The sequence below is a fragment of the Salarias fasciatus genome, chromosome 12 (genome assembly GCF_902148845.1).
Source record: "Salarias fasciatus chromosome 12, fSalaFa1.1, whole genome shotgun sequence".
In the NCBI taxonomy this organism is placed as follows: domain Eukaryota; kingdom Metazoa; phylum Chordata; class Actinopteri; order Blenniiformes; family Blenniidae; genus Salarias; species Salarias fasciatus.
In genome coordinates, this window is record NC_043756.1 from 760,364 (window position 1) to 780,031 (window position 19,668).

The following is a 19,668-nucleotide window of genomic DNA, read 5'->3' on the forward strand; positions in this document are numbered from 1 at the left end:
ACTTGTCCAATCCGCTGTTTGCTTGATGGCAGTGAAACAATTGAGCTGGCAGGCTGCAGCCGCCAGTGAAAACAAAGCCATCCATCACCGGGAAAGCTGTCTGCTCGGACTCTTCTGGTCAGCTGAGAGGGAGGTCTGTGAGTGAGGAGGCCACCAGGGACACCGGCAGATCCACCGTCGTCCACCACGAGCGCCCTGCACCCCCAGAGAACAGCTGGAGACGGCCGTGCACTGGAACTGAACTGGGACATGTTTCAAACAGAACCGATGAGGCCATGTGAGAACGTTTTCAATCTAATGGTCACTTTATCAATCAGAAGCTTTATGACCTTCAGAAAAAAAGTTCTCTTTTTCAACTGAACCAACCGACAAGTCTTCTGAAACTTGAAACTTTCCCTGTTGATGAGCAAAGCTTTCAGGGCTCCCAGTTTCTGCTCTTCACTCGGTTCAAACATCCTGAACGTCTCAGAGGGATTCGAATGCAGAAGCCTTTCTTCACAGCTGTATCTGAATCCTTTATCTGCAGGCTGTGCTGCTGCCTGAGCATCAGGAGGAGGCTGGGTCAGGACTGTGAAGGACTGGAGTCCCGTCAGGGTGGGGTCCGGCCCCCCCAGCCCCCTGGACCCAGCCTGGATCAGCAGCAGAGGAGCTGGGCTGAGGAGAGGCGGTGAAGAGGGCAGTCCGTCACACTCACAGGCGGATTAAGACGGCATCTGACTGACTCGCCGCTGCCTCCAGCTTTTACGGCGCTCTGGATTTATTTAAAGTTTGGGAGGTGTAATAAAATCTCATCACTTTCACTGAGGCCAGCTTGGCTCTGAGCCGCCGTCTCCGGGGCGCCGTAAGTGTCAGTCGGCCTCCCCGGCTCATAAACGGCGGCGGAGTCGAGCTTCGGAGGGGAACTGATCAATAAAACACGGAGCGTGCAGCCACGCACTGACGCTGCAGTGTGACGGCTTCCATACCAGCCTCGTCCACATCGGCGCCGAGGTCTCAGCCATGTTGTCCTGAATGTATGTAAAACCTGAAGTCTGCGCTGCAGAATCAAGCGTTAGACTGCTGTTTCAGGACGAGCTGAACTCTGAACGTGTCAGCTGTCAGACCGTCTCCTGAACGTTTGAACATTAAATTCATATTGATTGTGGGACGATCTGCTGGACGAGGCTCCCTCCGCTCTGTGGAGTGGAGGGAGCTTGCTTCGAGAAAGTTGAGGTTAAGCAGAAACCCTTGAAGTGCTGCCGTGTGAAGGATTCGCTGCTGTTCCATGTAGATCGCCCATCAAGCTCGATCTGGCCGGAGCTGGTGTCGCTGTTCTTGGGAAAACAAAGGTTTTGCACTTTTCTTTAAACTGTGGTACTTTGTGAGTAAAAAATACATCCCTCACTGCCTTTACATATTACATGTTTAAGGCTAGCTTCTATTAACGCTCCTGTTTCTTTCATAATCTCAACCCAAAGCCTTTGATGTGATTCCAGCTGCCAGCCGCCCTGATGAAGCCCAGAGAGTCGGAGCTGAAACGAAGCGCTGCCTCTTGCTGCTGATCCGTCTCTGGCTCACAGCTTTCTTCAGTCCTGCTCTCTGGGACCAGGACAAGAGGAGGAAATGAGTTTCAAAGCTGCGGCCCGGAGCCCAGCGTCTCCGCATGGATCCCATGGTACGATACAATGCAGATCCAGCTCTAATCAGCTCGCTGTACAAACAACTAATTAGCCGTCCGCCGGCCCCCTTAATGATGTGCTGACAAACACACGGAGCACAACACGGCGCTGATAAACACACAGCCCGACAGTTTCTTCTGACTCTTATCTGGGAGCTGAGACAAAGGCCTGACTGGAAACAGCTCTGTGGAGGAAAGTCAACAGTTTGGGGGAGGTCTGGAAGAAGGAAGCCGGTCTCAACACGCTGCCTCCCATCACTGCTGCCACGCTCAGTCCATGTATGGACTCCTTAATTAAGTTTGTACTTCAAGGTTTCATTTGAATTCAAGCTTTGTTTTAAGGATTTCGTTCTCCTAATGCATCTGGAACGAACTTGAGCAAATCTTTTTATGCTATTAATGCACCAATCATGTGAAAAGAGGAGGCAGGCCTGTGGCGGGATGCAGCAGCGCTGATGGGTCCATTAGCAGCTTTAGAAACAGTGCCCACTTTCAGGAGCTCACATGCGTTGTGCTTCTTTTATCTGGTTTTTGTTTGTCACTAACAGGGATGCATTCTGTTTCTTGGCCTTGATGCGTCTCTGAACATCGTCTCAGGCTCTGCTATGCAGCCTCCCTCCGCTCAGACTGCAGACTTCTCAACATTCTGGTGAAAGGTCAGCCGGGAAGGACTGCCTTCCGTCTGTCCTTCCGTCCGACCTGCGTGGCATTTCTTTGGTTTCCTTCGGTTCTTGTGTGTTGTGTGCTGACCGTGGAAGAGGAATGGAGGCTCCACATCTCTCACATACCGACACTGCTGTGAAACCAAACCTGCTGCTTCGGCGTCTGGGTGGCTGCACCAATGGAATCAGTTCCAGAGAAACATATGGTCAGATTCTCTTCATTCCATGAGCTCTCACGTCTCTAAAGACTCCTCTGGACACGACTTTCTACTTGTTGTCTTATTTAGTTTTTATGTCACTGTTTCCTTTTGGGAGGAGCTGGGAGTAGAGCGGCTGCTCGTCCACATCCAGAGCAGCTGAGGAGGCGCAGGACCCTGGGAGGGACGCCTCTCCGGGGAGGACGTCTGGACATGAGGCTCCGGGCAAGACCCAGGTAAAACTGGAGAGACTCTGTCTGGGAACGCCTCGAGATCCTCCAGGAAGAGCTGGAGGAAGTGTCAGGGGACATGGACTCTGGAAACAGGAAGTCAGGGGACAGGAAGTCTGGGCAAGAGGTCTGGGGACAGGAAGTCTGGAGACATTATTATTACTGGATCCAGCCGCCCTTGACCATGAAAAGACAAGCAGCTAGGAAATGGAATGAGTATTTTCCAGTATATTAAAATATCCTGAAATCAACAATTATTTGTATATGTTGCAATATATTTCCATAAAGTACCTGCAGAATAATCCAGGCTAGTCTCTGAAGAATAAACCAGGTTGTTCTCTGAAGAATAAATCAGGTTGTTCTCTGAAGAATAAATCAGGTTGTTCCCTGAAGACAGGCAGAAATGTCCCCTGGAGATCTTCTCCAGTCAGATCCTGATCACAACGATCTGCATTCACTCCAATAATCAAAAACCTGAGCTGATATCTAAACACAGTGAAACACTTTCTATAGAGGACACTTACAGGACACCTGTCTCCTCCTCGTCTCCCACTGCTTCTGAGGACACCCCAGTCCACTGAGGACACCCCAGTCCACTGAGGACACCCCAGTCCACTGAGGACACCCCAGTCAAGGGAAAGGTCTGCAGGTGAGTGCGTGCTGGTTTTAGAAATGCGACTCTTGTTTTGTTGGTTCAGTTTCTGTCCTCCGCCATGTCGGCCTCTGCAGCACACGCTGCCAGTATTTATTGACCCTGCTCTTCAAAGAAATATTACTTTCCAATGGAAGTAACTAACAGGGCGAAGCACTGAGATGCTGGGGGTCAAAGGTTAAACAGTGGTGTGTGCTGCTTCCTGCTGGGAGGCGTCAGGTGAAACATTGTTCTTAGGACTTTAAACTGTAACTTTAAGTTGTGTTTCATGTCATTAGCCGTGTAAGATGAGATGTTACGAATAAAAATGAGCTTTGTGATGGAGGCTGAGAAGGCTCCAGCGGGAAGAGATGAGGTGGCGACCGCAGTGGCTCGGTGGCGGGCTGCTGCAGGACTCGGGGTGTGGCAGCCCCCCGGCTCCTACAGGCAGCGGCAGCGGCGGTGGCAGCAGTGGCGGCGGCTCGGTGGCGGCCTGCTGCAGGACTCGGGGCATGGCGGTGGCAGCGGTGGCGGGCTGCTGCAGGACTCGGGGCGTGGCGGCCCCCCGGCTCCTACAGGCGGTGGCAGCGGCGGTGGCAGCAGTGGCGGCGGGCTGCTGCAGGACTCGGGGCATGGCGGTGGCAGCGGTGGCGGGCTGCTGCAGGACTCGGGGCATGGCGGTGGCAGCGGCAGCGGCCTGCTGCAGGACTCGGGGCGTGGCGGCCTCCCGGCTCCTACAGGCAGCGGCAGCGGCGGCGGCGGCGGCAGCGGCGGTGGCAGCAGTGGCGGCGGGCTGCTGCAGGACTCGGGGCATGGCGGTGGCAGCGGTGGCGGGCTGCTGCAGGACTCGGGGCGTGGCGGCCCCCCGGCTCCTGCAGGCGGTGGCAGCGGCGGTGGCAGCAGTGGCGGCGGGCTGCTGCAGGACTCGGGGCATGGCGGGTGGCAGCGGTGGCGGGCTGCTGCAGGACTCGGGGCATGGCGGTGGCAGCGGCAGCGGCCTGCTGCAGGACTCGGGGCGTGGCGGCCTCCCGGCTCCTACAGGCAGCGGCAGCGGCGGCGGCGGCGGCAGCGGCGGTGGCAGCAGTGGCGGCGGGCTGCTGCAGGACTCGGGGCATGGCGGTGGCAGCGGTGGCGGGCTGCTGCAGGACTCGGGGCGTGGCGGCCCCCCGGCTCCTACAGGCGGTGGCAGCGGCGGTGGCAGCAGTGGCGGCGGGCTGCTGCAGGACTCGGGGCATGGCGGTGGCAGCGGTGGCGGGCTGCTGCAGGACTCGGGGCATGGCGGTGGCAGCGGCAGCGGCCTGCTGCAGGACTCGGGGCGTGGCGGCCTCCCGGCTCCTGCAGGCTGCTCGCCACACCACAGGTGTTGATGTATGCCATCAATAATGCAGGAAGCTGCTGGCGGGGCCCGCGTTGGCCACATGCCTCCCTCTCCGGCAGCTGCACGCCGAACCGGACCAGCCAGAAATAAGACATCAGTACTGTAGAAAAGATCCAGCAGAAGCAGGGCCACCGTGCTTTCGTTCCCCATCTTCTCCCTGCTCGTTTTTTCCTGCCCTAAAAGGCGGCAGGGAGCGGCGGAGGCAGAAAAGCCACGCCGCTCCCGCTCTCTGATTGCTGCTCTCTAATGAGCGTGGCGGATGGCGAATCTTTTCAGAGCAAATTGTTGAAGACATCTGGCCAAGCTTTCTGTCTGATGCAGCTGAAATGTCCCTCTAGATGGCGTTGGCATGGCAACCGCTAACTGCTATTCAGCAGCGTTGTGGGTTGAAAGGTTTCGGGTCCATAGTTGAGAATCCATTTGGGCCTCTAGCAGAGCGCCGTGCACTCCACTCCCCGGGCTGGAGGTGCAATAAATACTGCCTCTCCGAGGAAAAAAGATTCTCTTTATGAATTGATGGCACTCGTGGCACCAACATGTCTTTGTTGTTTGCCTTTGTTATTTCACTGTAACGCAGCGGAGTGCTCCGGCAGCGCCAGCATCTTGAAAAATCTCATCCTAATGGAAAAGTTAGGATTTTTTTTTTTTTTGCTTCATTCTTACATAAGCTCCCATTTGTCTTGTTAAAATCAGAATATATAAAAATTGCCACAAATTGCACATCGCTGCACAACACAGCAGCCGAGTGGCTGCAGGACGGGGGGGGGGGGGGGGGGGGGGGGGGGGGGGGGGGGGGGCAGGTGTGAGGGAGGCTGAGGTCCAACCCCACAGTTAGCTCCCCACAACAACACTTAATGACCCCTGTGCTTCAGCTGAGATGAGACACTCCAGCCACGGCATTATCTGAAGGGCGCCGTGCTGCAGGAAATTAGCTCATCCTCACACACCAAATTGCAGCAACTTATCGCTGCAATTAGCATACTTTGGTCCTTTGGCGCATTTTAAGCAGGGAGGTGGTGGGGGTGGGGTGGGGTGGGGTGGGGTGGGGGTGGGGGTCCTAATAAGTGGCGGCAGCGGCGTCCCGATCCGGCTCTTTTACACACATTCAGGAGTGAGACGGAGGAGCCGGTCCCGGTCTGGGCCTGATGGATCTACACTACACCCAGGTTCCCATGAAGGAGGGACGGGCGGAGCTGGAGGGGTTGGTGGAGGAAAGGATGAAACATGGATGCATCTGAAACACCATTTAGAAAGAGAAACTCAGGAAAGTGAGGAGCAGTCCAGAGGGTGAAGTGGTGCGGATCCAGTCCACCACAGGTCCTTCACCACACCGACGAACGCCATCGCTTCCCGCCAGCTTCTCCTGCCTGGTGCAAACACAAACTATGTTTCAAGAAGTTGTGAGTCACATGAATCTGTCAGCATCACGTCCTCCCAGGCTGATGTCCATCATGAAGCCTGTGGAGGATCGTGTTTCCTCAGAAAACTCTGACCTCTGACCTCTGACCTCTGACTGCGCTCTGAATGTAAGTCAGACTGAAGACAGTCCAGACCGTCCACCGCCGAGGAGATGTCAGTGGGTCCCTCTGGACCTGTCCTCTCGTCTCTCGTCCTGCCGGACCTCCCTGCTTCCCGGTGACGGTTTAAGAGAGTCTGACGGAGGAGGAGAACACCATCAGCTGGAGCCTGACGGAGGAGGAGAACACCATCAGCTGGAGCCTGACGGAGGAGGAGAACACCATCAGCTGGAGCCTGACGGAGGAGGAGAACACCATCAGCTGGAGTCTGACGGAGGAGGAGAACACCATCAGCTGGAGCCTGACGGAGGAGGAGAACACCAACAGCTGGAGTCTGACGGAGGAGAACACCATCAGCTGGAGTCTGACGGAGGAGGAGAACACCATCAGCTGGAGTCTGACGGAGGAGAACACCATCAGCTGGAGTCTGACGGAGGAGGAGAACACCATCAGCTGGAGCCTGACGGAGGAGAACACCATCAGCTGGAGTCTGACGGAGGAGAACACCATCAGCTGGAGTCTGACGGAGGAGAACACCATCAGCTGGAGCCTGACGGAGAAGGAGAACACCATCAGCTGGAGCCTGACGGAGGAGGAGAACACCATCAGCTGGAGTCTGACGGAGGAGGAGAACACCATCAGCTGGAGTCTGACGGAGGAGGAGAACACCATCAGCTGGAGCCTGACGGAGGAGGAGAACACCATCAGCTGGAGTCTGACGGAGGAGAACACCATCAGCTGGAGTCTGACGGAGGAGGAGAACACCATCAGCTGGAGCATGACGGAGGAGGAGAACACCATCAGCTGGAGCATGACGGAGGAGGAGAACACCATCAGCTGGAGCCTGACGGAGGAGGAGAACACCATCAGCTGGAGTCTGACGGAGGAGAACACCATCAGCTGGAGTCTGACGGAGGAGGAGAACACCATCAGCTGGAGCATGACGGAGGAGGAGAACACCATCAGCTGGAGCATGACGGAGGAGGAGAACACCATCAGCTGGAGCCTGACGGAGGAGGAGAACACCATCAGCTGGAGTCTGACGGAGGAGAACACCATCAGCTGGAGCCTGACGGAGGAGGAGAACACCATCAGCTGGAGCCTGACGGAGGAGGAGAACACCATCAGCTGGAGTCTGGGAGAGAGGGAGTGCGTCACGCTTCACAGTGCCAGAAAATGAGCTGAATGCAAAATGAACAAACTGTCAACGCAGAGCTGAGAGGAAACACAACCTCCGTCCTCGACCCTCGACCCTCCGTCCCCTTCCGATTCAAAATACATAAAATAAGGTAAGAAGCCCGGTCATGAAGAGGAGAACCTCCATTCTGCTGCTTCCTGCTGACTCCAAAGGGTTTTCTTAAAAAATGAGCAGACCTTAGTAGCAGAATTTACTCAAACGAAGTTTGCATGTTCTCCCTGAGCCCACTCAGGTTTCCTCCCCTGATCCAAAGAAGAGCTTGTTGAGGTATTTAGTTGTTCTGGACGTATTTCCATGTCTGACTGGGACCTGCTACAGATCTGAGGTCAGCTGCAGACACTGAGTGATGGAAAGGAGCAGGTAAACTGTGCAGACTTCACTCAGCTGGTGGAGGACAGGAAGTTCACTGAGGAAGATACAAACGCTTTAACTGCCTTTTTGAATGGAGTTATTTCCTCAAACATTTTAAAGTTTGTCTGTCAGTGAGAGTGAACTCTGAGGGTTTTTTCTGGACTAACCACTTTCTTCATTCCAGGGTGAGTAGGATAAGAATAACGTTAAATATTGTTTCATGTTGCTTCAGTTCCTTCTTTATTCTGATCTGAGGTATAAATGGCTTTATAGAGTTTCATCATATTTTCATCATTTTGACAGTTTAAACTGGTGAAAACGTTTCAGTGAAATGTGTTTTAAGATTTTAATACATTTAATCAGTGTTGTGTTATATGATTTGTCCCATACACACACAGGCTGGCAGTGAGACGCAGAGATGTCCATCAGGCTCTGTGGGCATGAAGACATGTCAAAGCAGGCAGAAAACTCCCAAAACACCAACTGGTCAAACAAACCGGCGAGAAGGAAGGGCGGTCCAGGTCCAGACTCCCTGCTGTCACACTGATGGAAGGCGCAGTCAGAAACTCACACGTGATTGGCTCTGGAACCAGGAAGTGTGGCATCTAGCCCCGCCCACTGAAGCTGTTCCACTGAGGAAGGACTGATTTTAAAGACCTCCCATGTTTTCACTCATGAAGAAACGATTTGACCAACTTTGAGTCCCATCAGATCAAATAAAATCTCCGTCGTCTGTACAAAAGCCTTCTGCTTGGGGATGTTCACCCATTCACACTGCAGGCAGGAGCTGGGTCCATCCACCGGGGGCAGTGTGGGGCTCGAGGACACTTCAGACATGTGGAAATGGAACCTGCAACCTTCTGACAGGGCTTAACAGACTCGTCTCCCACATCTGAAGAAAAGCCTACATATTCTCCTACAAGCATCAAACGTCTCCAGCTCTCAGGCTGCCGCACCATTCCAGACTGGAAATAAGAAAATAAACCGGCCAAAAGATTTTATTGTGAAGACATGCATTCTAAAGATAATATGCCAAACAAAAACCCTTTTTCCTTTTCTCGACCCATTTAATGACAGATGTGGCTTCTAGAGAAGAAAAATGAAAGTCTCTGGATGCGTTTGAAATCTGGTTTCCTCACTGTCCTGCAGTCCAACCGGTTATTAAAATGACTTAAAGCTCGCTGACATCTGACCGGAAGAAGACGTTAAAGCCGGCTCATGAAAGTGTTTTAAATCTTGTCATTTGAATGAGATAAACTTACTTTAACATGGTTTCATGAACTCAGGAACTCGGCAGGGTGAACTGGTGACATGAGCGTTAAGAAGACACGGCTTTTATTTAAACATTTTGCAAGTTTGCTTTTGGCTGCCTCCACAGTGCCCGCAGGACCTTTACTCAGTCTGGCCGTGTTGATGGACACAATATCACAATGAAGAGTTAGCTCAAGACCAGGACCAGGGCGTTCCAAGACCAAGACTTTAAGGGGCCAGGACCCAGTCAACCCCACAGCCTTGAGGATGTGGTCCAGGCTGGTCTTGGGTCCTTCTCCTCAGCAGGTTCCCGTCCCTGTCGGGGGATTTTCTGCCGCCTCCTCAGGTCTGAAGCAGCTCCAGGACCGTGGCAGAACGTGGGGTTCTCTGGGTTCTCGGGCGCTGCACCTTGTTTCTGCTGAAGATGAGGCGCTGGGATTGTCTCTGGCTTCTCTCCACTCTTCTCCACCGGAGCCAAGAGCCTGAGACTGTTTTCTGCTCCAGCTACCTGAGGAAAAGCTGTGAACACAAACCGTGGTGGCGGTGCGAGAAGTGAACCAGGTGGACCTGCTGAGGACCGGGTCTGTCCCAGCGTCACACCCTGAGGACGGCTCCAGGAGGCTCCCCGCCTCTGCTGTTGAGGTTTTGTGGACAGAGGCAGTTCCCAGCTGGCTTCAGTGGACTCTGCGTCAGGTGTTGTGTGGCAGGATTTCCGATCAGGGTCTCGTCAAACATCTCAGGTTTTCACCGTCTGTCTTTCCGTCTTGCTTGAGGCGAGCGATCTGCTGAACGATGTGGGGCATCCTCAGACTGGGCTGACCTGACCGCCTCACCACCACAGGAGTCTGAGTCTGATTTCCACCACCTGCAGATCCCTGAGTCACCAGGTCAACTGAAGAACACCTCATTCAGGGTTTAGGACCGAACCGCCTTAATAATCTGGAACGCTCTGTATTCTTGAGCCTAATGAACCAAACCCTCTTTAGAATACTGGTGTCTGCAGGGGATGACCACACACAAAGCTCCCTGTGACCCTGGAGCAAGGCAGGCTTTACTCAGCAGGCCTGCTTCCCTGGGTCCTGCATTGCTGCAGACCTCTACAGAGAAGCCTGTCGTGCTCTCCTTCACCTGAGGAGCTCAGTAATCGTTAGGATTATTTCTGAGTGTGGAAAGCATCAGAAGTCCGGCGCCGTGCGGAGCGAGGGCCTGCTTCGGGTGGTGACAGACAGCTGCTGCAAAACTCACTTCTTTCATATTCTAATGTTCCCAGGAAGGATTACAGGACTGTGTGGAGTTTTAAAACAGAAAACTCAGGAGGAATTAGCTGTTGGTGAGTTATGGGTGTGTGATCCTGGTCATTGACATCTTTAAATGCAACAAAACTGTCCTGTTGTTCAAAACATGGAGGTTAAATGCAGAACAGTGCTGAATGCATGGACTCCATCAGGAGCCGCTCTGGTAAACCTCACACCAGCAGAAACATTTGTCTTGACGGTAAACAGAAAGTGTGTAACATGAGTGATTTCTGCGTGCACTCTCCGTTTCCACCGCTTTCCCGCTGCATTTGCAGGTCAGTTGCTATGGCAACCCATGCCGAGGAAGACTAGTGTTTAATTGATCCACTAATGCATTTAGCTGCACACTCACCACTAAGTTGCCTTTGTTTCCAGGTCACATTTTAGGGACAGACATTTACATAAAAGCATTTGCTGTCGCCAGAACCAATCATTATCAGCGGTTTCTACTTTTTGTCTACTGGCAACAAATGTGGTGTAAACACTGACTATTAAAAGCTACAATATTGCCTCATCAGGGAATTATTATAATACTAATGCTGGGGCGACGCATAATAAGTTTGGCAGGAGCTTTTTCCAAACAGTCAGTAATATGGGAAATGCTAATTAATAGTTGCATTACAAACAAAAGCGATCCCCGGGACTCGGCCGCCATTAGGCCGCTATATATCCATTATGGTCTTTTTAACACATCCAGAGCGGAGAACACAAACATAAGGCCACAAAGCGCCGAGTGGAAATCCCACAAAAGGAGAGTGAATCCTGAGGAAGAGGGACGGCGGCTCTGACAGCATCAGCATGGAGCTGCTGGAGGCCCACGCCATTTAAACACCAGCACGAAAGATGAAACAATGCGTCCATCAATCACGCTAATGGACGAGGACACTGTATTTTATCCTCACTAAAAACGGTATTATATATACGGTGTACCATTTTCAGTTTACGGAGTTATTTTCTTACTCATGTTAATCTTATTTTTCATTTCATTTCCAAATTCAATATATTTCATATATTCATTTACTTAAGATGATCAGTCTACATGTGGATTTTCTGGGTGAGGTTTTAGACTGACTGATGCTTTCATTTGGTTTCATGTCTGTTTCCTACAATTAAGGTTTGTCTTTAGCTCACTAAAAAAATACATTTTTTTTTAGCCTTGTAACAATTTGTACCAACTAAATTTACTTGTGAATTCTAACTACCGTGACTTCCCATGATCCAGGGAAATGTCATTAAACGCTTGGTGTCCAATTGGTGAAAGTAAGCAGTCATTTTCACTTGATCAAACTGAAGTTCTGTTGATATTATTTCAGTAAAATTCAGCAAATATTTTACTGACAGAAACAGTCACAAACGTTAAATGTTGTATTGAAAATGGAAGTTCTCAGGAGTGGGGTTAGAGGTGCTGTAGGCAGGATTCTGCATCTCTGTGACCCATCTAAGATGGCGATTTGAAACCCAGCACAGCCAATCCTGTCCTGTTTTCTCTGACATCACGCCCTTATGCAAGTTAAGCCCCTCCCACAAGAACGTGCGACGAACGCCCCTCGACCAATCACGGTTAGAGCCTCAGGGGCTCTTCTGATTGGTCAAAGATACCTGGAGCTGTTGAGATTCCTGTTCAGCTCAGAACAGAGACAGATGGAAACGCTGCGCCCTCGCGGTAGAGCAGTGATGCTACACTCCTAAAGGATTATCAATGGATACTCTAACATTTAGTCCAAAGAAAACACAGAAAAATTAGCATTGACTAGCAAAATCCTGCCTACAGCAGCTTTAAGACACGATCTGAGTTCAGAATGTGGTGAGCTGGAGGAGGAAGGTTCACCTGTGTGTGTGTGTGTGTGTGTGTGTGTGTGCGTGTGTGTGTGTGTGTGTGTGTGTGTGGTGTGTGTGTGTGTGTGTGTGTGTGTCTCTCTCAAAGTCAAACATGCTCCAGAAACCAACAGGTCAGATTTCCTCAGTATTTTGGGAGTTCTGTTCAGAGGAGGAATAAACATGGAGATGTTAGAATAAAACCTGAAACCTGCATAAAGTTAATTTAGATACATCAAAACAATCAGAACACATGAAAATTAAAAACGAAGTGATTAAATGTGAAAATGACTGATACTACAGCTGATTGTTTGTAGGCAGTTATCAGCAGTGTGAGGCTTGAACATCAACACGTCTTGGTTTTCTATGTGATGTTAGAAACAGAGCAAAGCCCCAGAGCCTGATTCCTCCCAGTGTTGCTCTCAGCTGGCCCGAGGCTTCACTGTTCACATGGTGTGTTTCCAGAACTTTCCGGTCTTTCTCTCTGCAGCAGCAGTCCTCAGAGTGTTTCTATCAGCGAATCTCTGATCAATAATGTTCCATCGTCTCCATGAGACACTGCTCAGAGAGCTCCTCCCCCGGCCCGGCCCAGCCCGGCCCTCGTCCTGGTGGAGAGCACTGGAGCCCCGCTCCGCCTGCCGGTGTTTCAAATTAACTGGTGGCCAGGTTAACTTGTGACCACCAGATGTTGAAACTTTCGTCGAGGTGCTCGCTACAGCCTCTGGTCAGACGGAGGAGGAGCCGGGCCCGGAACCTCCGAGCTGCACCAGTCCTCCCGCAAGCTGGAACATCAGAACAACGTCGGGTTAAGTGGCCTGCCGCCAGCAACAAGGAGTGGCTTCAGCTGGACACGCACATTGACAGGATCATGGTTCAGCAGTGAAGGGCGACGTGGACCACGATCTCCAGGCCATGTGCACCCTCATAACAACTAGGGATGTGCGAGTACCAGTACCAGGTATCGGTATCGGGCCGATACTGGCCTTATTTCAAAGTACTGAGTACTCATGAAGGCTACCGACACCAGCTGCCGATACTCAAGGCAAGAAAATCCTAGGTGCAGTAAGCCCTCCTCTCCAGCAGGTGGCGGTAGTGCAACCGAATGGGACGCAAGCTGCCATTAAACATGAAAGAGGAAGAAGCTCCTCTCCAGGAGGGGGCGCTGACAGGAGCTGAGCTTCACTGCAGCGGGTTGAATCTCCATGAGTCTCATCCAGAGCAGAGACAACAGGATGAATCCAGAACGGCTGCTCGTCTCACCAGAACCGCCGGTGTGGAAACTCTTTTATATCAGTGAAAACGAGCCGAGCTTTGCAGAATGCTAACTCTGCAATGATAAAGTTGCTAGAGGAGGTGCACGATGTTGTTCATTTACCACTAGTAATTTGTTGAAACACCTCAGAGTGAAGCCTGTGGACGAGAGTCTGATGCTGTTGTGCTGGAAAAAAAACAACTTCTGCAGCCAACTCAACCAAACTCTACAGAAGACCGAGAAACTGAAGAGCACTGATCTGAGAGCAGCACAAATAACACCAGCAACTCTTAGAGCAACTCTTAAAACTCAGGGGGTGTTCCATCTTTGACTTCAATTCATAAAAAAATCATTAAAATGAGTACATTAAAAACTTTAGTTCATGTAAAGTGTAAAACTCAGAGAAATCTGTTTTATCTTGCACTTTAGTTCATTTAAAAAATGTTGAAATAAGTTCATTATAAAAAGTGTATAATTTAGAGTTGTTTACATCTTGTACTTCAGTTCATTTAAAAATAACTTTAAACTCCGAGAAATTGTTTTATCTTGCACTTAATTTCATTTGAAAGAGTGTAAAACTCAAAGAGTTGTTTGTTTTATTTTTCAGACGATTATTTTGGACTTAAACATCGCGGCTGTGCTGCCTTTTATTTTTTTTAGAAATGAAAGTCATTTTTCAAAAATGATCTTTCATTGCATTATTTTAAATTTTATGTATCAAAAGTATCGGTATGAGTATCGGTATCGGTGAGTACTGAAGATGAAGTACTTGTACTTGGTATCGGTCTAAAAAAAAAGTGGTATCAAACATCCCTAATAACAACCAGTGGTGCAGAACGGTTTGGGGTGACAGGAAGACCTGTGAGTAGCCAAGTAGTGAGACCTAACCGGCGGGAGCTCAGGATCTGTCAGCTGAAGCAGGAGCTGAAGACCTTGAAATGTCAGTTCAGGGCAGCGAAAGAGGAGGAGAGAGGTGCCCTGTCAGAGCTTAGGCAGACCTTGAGGTCAAAGCTCATCACTCTCAGGAGAGCTGAATGGCACAGAAGGAAGGGGAAGGAGAGGGCCAAGAAGCAAGGCATTCATTACCAACCCGTTCAGCTTCACCAAGCGACTGTTTGGACAGAAGAAGAGCGGCAACCTGCCGTGTCCTGTAGAGGAGATCAACCACCATCTCAACATCACCTTCAGCGATCCAACAAGGGAGCAAGAACTTGGCTCATGCGAGGTTCTGGTAAAGCCGCCAGACCCTGGAGTGAAGTTTAACACCGCAGAGCCTACGCTGCAAGAGGTCAAAGAAGTAGTGATGGCTGCAAGATCTAGCTCCTCCCCAGGTCCCAGAGGAGTCCCATACAGAGTCTACAAGCAGTGCCCCAAACTCCTTGTGCAACTCTGGAAGATCATCAAGGTGATCTGGCGCAGGGGAAGGGTCGCCAGTCAGTGGAGGTCTGCAGAGGGAGTCTGGATTCCAAAAGAAGAGGAGGCAAGTAACATCGAGCAGTTCCGCATCATCTCGCTGCTATGTGTAGAAGGGAAGATCTTCTTCAAGATAGTGTCCCAAAGGCTTACAGACTTCCTCTTGAAGAATGGCTACATAGACACCTCAGTGCAGAAGGGGGGGAGTCTCGGGTGTTCCAGGATGCCTAGAGAACACAGGTGTGGTATCACAGCTGATCCGGGAGGCAAGGGAAAGCAGAGGGGATTTGGCAACACTCTGGCTGGATCTTACCAGCGCCTATGGATCCATCCCCCACAAGCTCGCTGAAACTGCACTGACAAGACACCACGTGCCAAAGACCACCACCAACCTCATCTTGGACTACTATAACAACTTCCAGCTGAGGGTAACATCGGGATCATCAACCTGGCAACGCCTGGAGAGGGGCATTATAACAGGCTGCACAATCTGAGCGCCACTCTTCTCCCTGGCCATGAACATGATCGTGAAGTCAGCTGAGGTGGAGTGTAGAGGCCCCTTGTCGAGATCTGGCACTCGGCAGCCCCCCATAAGAGTGTTAATGGACGATCTCACAGTGACGGCAACCTCTGTTCCCGGCTGCAGATGGCTACTGCAAGGGCTAGAGTGGCTCATCTCTTAAGCGAGGATGAGTTTCAAGCCCACCAAGTCCAGGTCTCTGGTCCTGAAGAAAGGCAGGGTGGCCGACCAGTTCCGCTTTGCCATAGGAGGGACACCAATCCCAACGGTGACGGAAAAACCTGTCAAGAGCCTGGGCAAGGTCTTCAACATCTCCTTGAGGGACTCAGATGCACTCCAGAAAACCAAGGCTGATCTGACATCATGGCTCACAGCAATAGACAAGTCAGGGCTACCAGAGAAATTTAAAACCTGGATCTACCACCACGGAGTCCTGCCAAGACTCCTTTGGCCCCTGCGTGTCTATGAGGTGCCTTTGTCCACGGTGCAGTCACTGGAACAGACCATCAGTCAGTTTCTCCGCAGGTGGCTTGAGCTCCCCCGATCCCTCAGCAGCATCGCTCTGTATGGCTATTCCACCACGCTGCAGCTCCCAATCTGCGGCCTGTCGGAGGACTTTATGGTCAGACGTGCCAGGGAGGTGATGATGTATCGGGACTCTGCCCACAAAAAGTCGCCACAGCAGGAATCCTGGTGAAAACTGGGAGGAAGTGGAAGGCACAGGAAGCCGTTGACAAAGCAGAGGCACGGCTGCAGCATAACACCTTGGTGGGCAACACGGCAGGGGGCCGGGCGGGACCTGGCAGCTTTTCCAAGCCCTGCTATGACAAAGCCAGAGGAAGGGAGAAACGTCACATGGTTCAGGATGAGATCAGAGCAGAGGTGGAGGAGGATCAGTGGGTCAAGATGGTGGCTATGTACCAGCAAGGTGCCTGGACGAGGTGGGAGCACGCCGACAGCGAAAAACCACCTGGCCAGAGCTCTGGAGACTTGAACCTCAGCACATTACAGGACTGTCTCAGAAAATTAGAATATTGTGATAAAGTTCTTTATTTTCTGAAATGCAATTAAAAAAACAAAAATGTCATACATTCTGGATTCATTACAAATCAACTGAGATATTTCAAGCCTTTTATTATTTTAATATTGCTGATTATGGCTTACAGCTTAAGAAAACTCAAAATCCTATCTCAAAATATTAGAATATTTCCTCAGACCAAGTAAAAAAAACAAAATTATAACAGCAAAACAAAATCAAACATTTGAAAATGTCCATTGTAGAGACGACCTCGAGCAATCAGATCAGAAACACAATCCTCTCCGAGTGAAGCGGATCCTCTCAGTGTTTATATGAACCTTCACAATCTGCTTCATCTACAGTCCCGTTATACGGGGCCATGGAGACGTGGCCACTGAAACACGTCTTTGTCTGGAATGACTGTGATTTTTCTGCAGTTTCACGTCTTTCAGCCCTCTTTAATGCTGAACACTGATGTCTGACCACAGCTGAAATATGACTCAGGTTTGAAATACTGTGGAACACTGTCAGAGCTCATATCATTCCTGGGACTGATGTCCAGTCTCCACAGGGACCAAAGAATTATTGGAGACGAGTTGAAAAGTGGTGATTTTAAATGTGAATGTTGTTATAATCTGGATGGATACCCGGCAGCAGGAACGAGCAGCTCAGAGAGGTGAAGTGTTTAATCTTGTCCATGGTCCAGAGAAACAGAGGAATGCTAAAATGCAGAGGGAGAACATGGAAACCCATCTCTGTAGCAGTCACACCCTGGATGCTTCTTTCAGCAGAGTCTTGTGTTGGTGGCACAATGAAAAACAAAAGCAGACGTTCCTCTGACCACACAGTAACATCTCAGTGAAAGCCTGAAGCGGGACTGGCTGTTAAACCGGTGTTTCACCAGGACGGATGCAGGAATCGGTCTGTCTTCACCCCCCTGAGGAGGGAGGCGAGGCGTCGGGGTGAGGGAGCACGCCGGGGGTGTATTTGCCCCATGTCACTCGGAGCAAGAGCCTGTGTGTGTGCACGATGTGACCAGATCTCTCCAGCCATTACCGCAATTTGGAGAAAATTGACAGCAGCACAGCGAAAAAAGACAGAAAGTGCTAGTCCGAGTAATTCTCCTGGAAAAGAAAGGGGGGCCGAGCAGCGAGGTGTGTAGAGCTTTACACCTCCCGCCCCCCCACCCCCCCAGGCAGATTCCAGTGTATACAGTAAGACATGAAGGGTAATTATTAATTATCCCAGACAGTCAGGCTGGAATAGATAATTATGTGACAAACATGACATCTTCAATCCGGCCGCTAAGTGATGAATGTCACGGGGAAACTGCAATTATCTCTTCTCATTCATACACTGGTGTGGTAATTGCAAAATTAAGAGCACTTCAGCTAATTTCGGCTTATTTCTCAGACTCCGGTCTTGAAGGTAGGCTCGTAATCGCCGAGGCTCATGGGGGACAGACGGCACTGTGCATGTTTTAGGAGGGAAATATGGAGCATTTTGTCGTCCGCTGGAAGGAGAGACTCTGCTGACAGGAATGTTTCAGACGAGAGATGTAAGTCAGCAGGGAGATGCCTGCATGGGTTCTGAGTGCTGGTTCTAGAGTCCTGACGAGACCTCGCCGTCTGACGGATGCTTGGCATGACGATCACCCTCTGATCCTGCTCAAAACAGGAGTGTTTTCGCCTGCCCTGAACAGATCTGAGGAGTTTCTCATCACTAAAGTTTCAACAAATTGCTGGTTTTGTTTTGATTCTAAATAAATACTTGAGGAAGGACTCCGGACGTGAGCATGGACCACATGATCTGCCAGCATGTCCCTTCTGCTGAGGAAGAGGCGCTGACGATGTGGACGTGGGGGGGATCGCCCAGGAGGCCAAGGTCCATCTGGGTCCACCAACCAGGACCAGCGTTATCTACCGCTAAAGGAGAGACTGGTTGGTGAGACAGGGACGACGTCCCACTGTGTCCCACAGCAGACAGGCCTCAGGGGGTCAGCAGGTGAAGACAGACCTGGAAACCGTCCTGAGATTCCTGAAGTCGTCCTGAAGCCCCCCTTCCTCCAGATGTCCTGCTGCTCTCTGAAGTGGTCTGGTGAGCCCCCAGGCCTGGAGGAGGGGGGAGGCGGCGGTCCAGGAGGAGGGGGTCCAGGAGGACCTGGGGATGGAGGAGGGCGACGGACACCGAGGTGGAGGAGGACCGCTGCTCCTGGGGGGGCTGGCAGAGCGTGCAGCATTCCGGGCCTCACCTTGGAGGAAGTCCATCAGCCGAGCTTCACAGGAGCTCGATCCGTCCTGGTCCAGTCCCTTCGCAAGGGTGTCTACAGACCAGACCAGCCAGTGAACCCTGAACCCTGAACCCTGAACCCTGAACCCTGAGGCAGTGACTGACTGACCTGCTGTCAGGGTTCTGGGCTGGCTCGTGTCCCTGGAAGGAGACCGGGGAGATGTGTGTTCGTCCCCCCTGTGGAGGAAGCAGGAAGGACGGCAGAGTGCCGGCTTCGAGTGGAGGACGCCTCTCATGGTGCGTTCAGGAACCCCGTGTTGGGACCCGGCTTTCTTCACATGCAGCTGCAGTGTTTTCTCTGAACTTCAGCTGTAGACGGATTTGGTTCAAGACTTCTGTGGAACAGCGGATGGTCATTAGTTATATTTCTCTTTTTCATAATCTTTCAAAGTAATTCATATTTCAGCTCTTTGTTTTCGACAGATTTGCATTCAGTGAACTGAAAACCGGCCAGCAGGACGACATTACCGCCTTTACTCTACATGTTTGATGCTTTCATTTCATTTTAATGTTGTTTTCATTCTCTGCCATTTCCAGTGTTTTTAGATTATTTTTGATATTTTGTCCTCATATTTTTATTGCCACAGTTTGACTTGGTTTTAGTTTTTATTTGGACTTTCCATCGGTGAGGAGCTGAAACACTTGTTTCTGCATTTTCATGATTGAGGTCGTGGATTTTTCTGATGTTTAAAATTGTTTTCCACATTTCATCTTTTTATTTGATCCTATTATGTTTGAAGTTGTTTCAGATATTTCTTCCATCTTGAGGCTTTATTCACATTTAAATCAAAATGTTCTGTCTCTCTGCGCTTCATTTGCTCTTACACTGTAGAACTCCTGAATGTTTTTAACCAAATGAAACGTCTCTTCCTCCTGGTCGGTTCTGGACACCCATTCCTTGGCGTCTGGATGCCTCATCATGTGATTCCACACATATAGATAAACCCTCCCACATACACACTCACTGCATTCTCTTACATTTCAAAATTCCTCC

General features: G+C 50.8%; 1 pseudogene; it reads left to right on the top strand.

Annotated features, from left to right (window-relative positions):
- The first annotated feature begins 4,189 nt into the window (after positions 1–4,189).
- Positions 4,190–18,437, top strand: LOC115397672 (uncharacterized; annotated as a pseudogene).
- Positions 18,438–19,668: the final 1,231 nt, after the last annotated feature.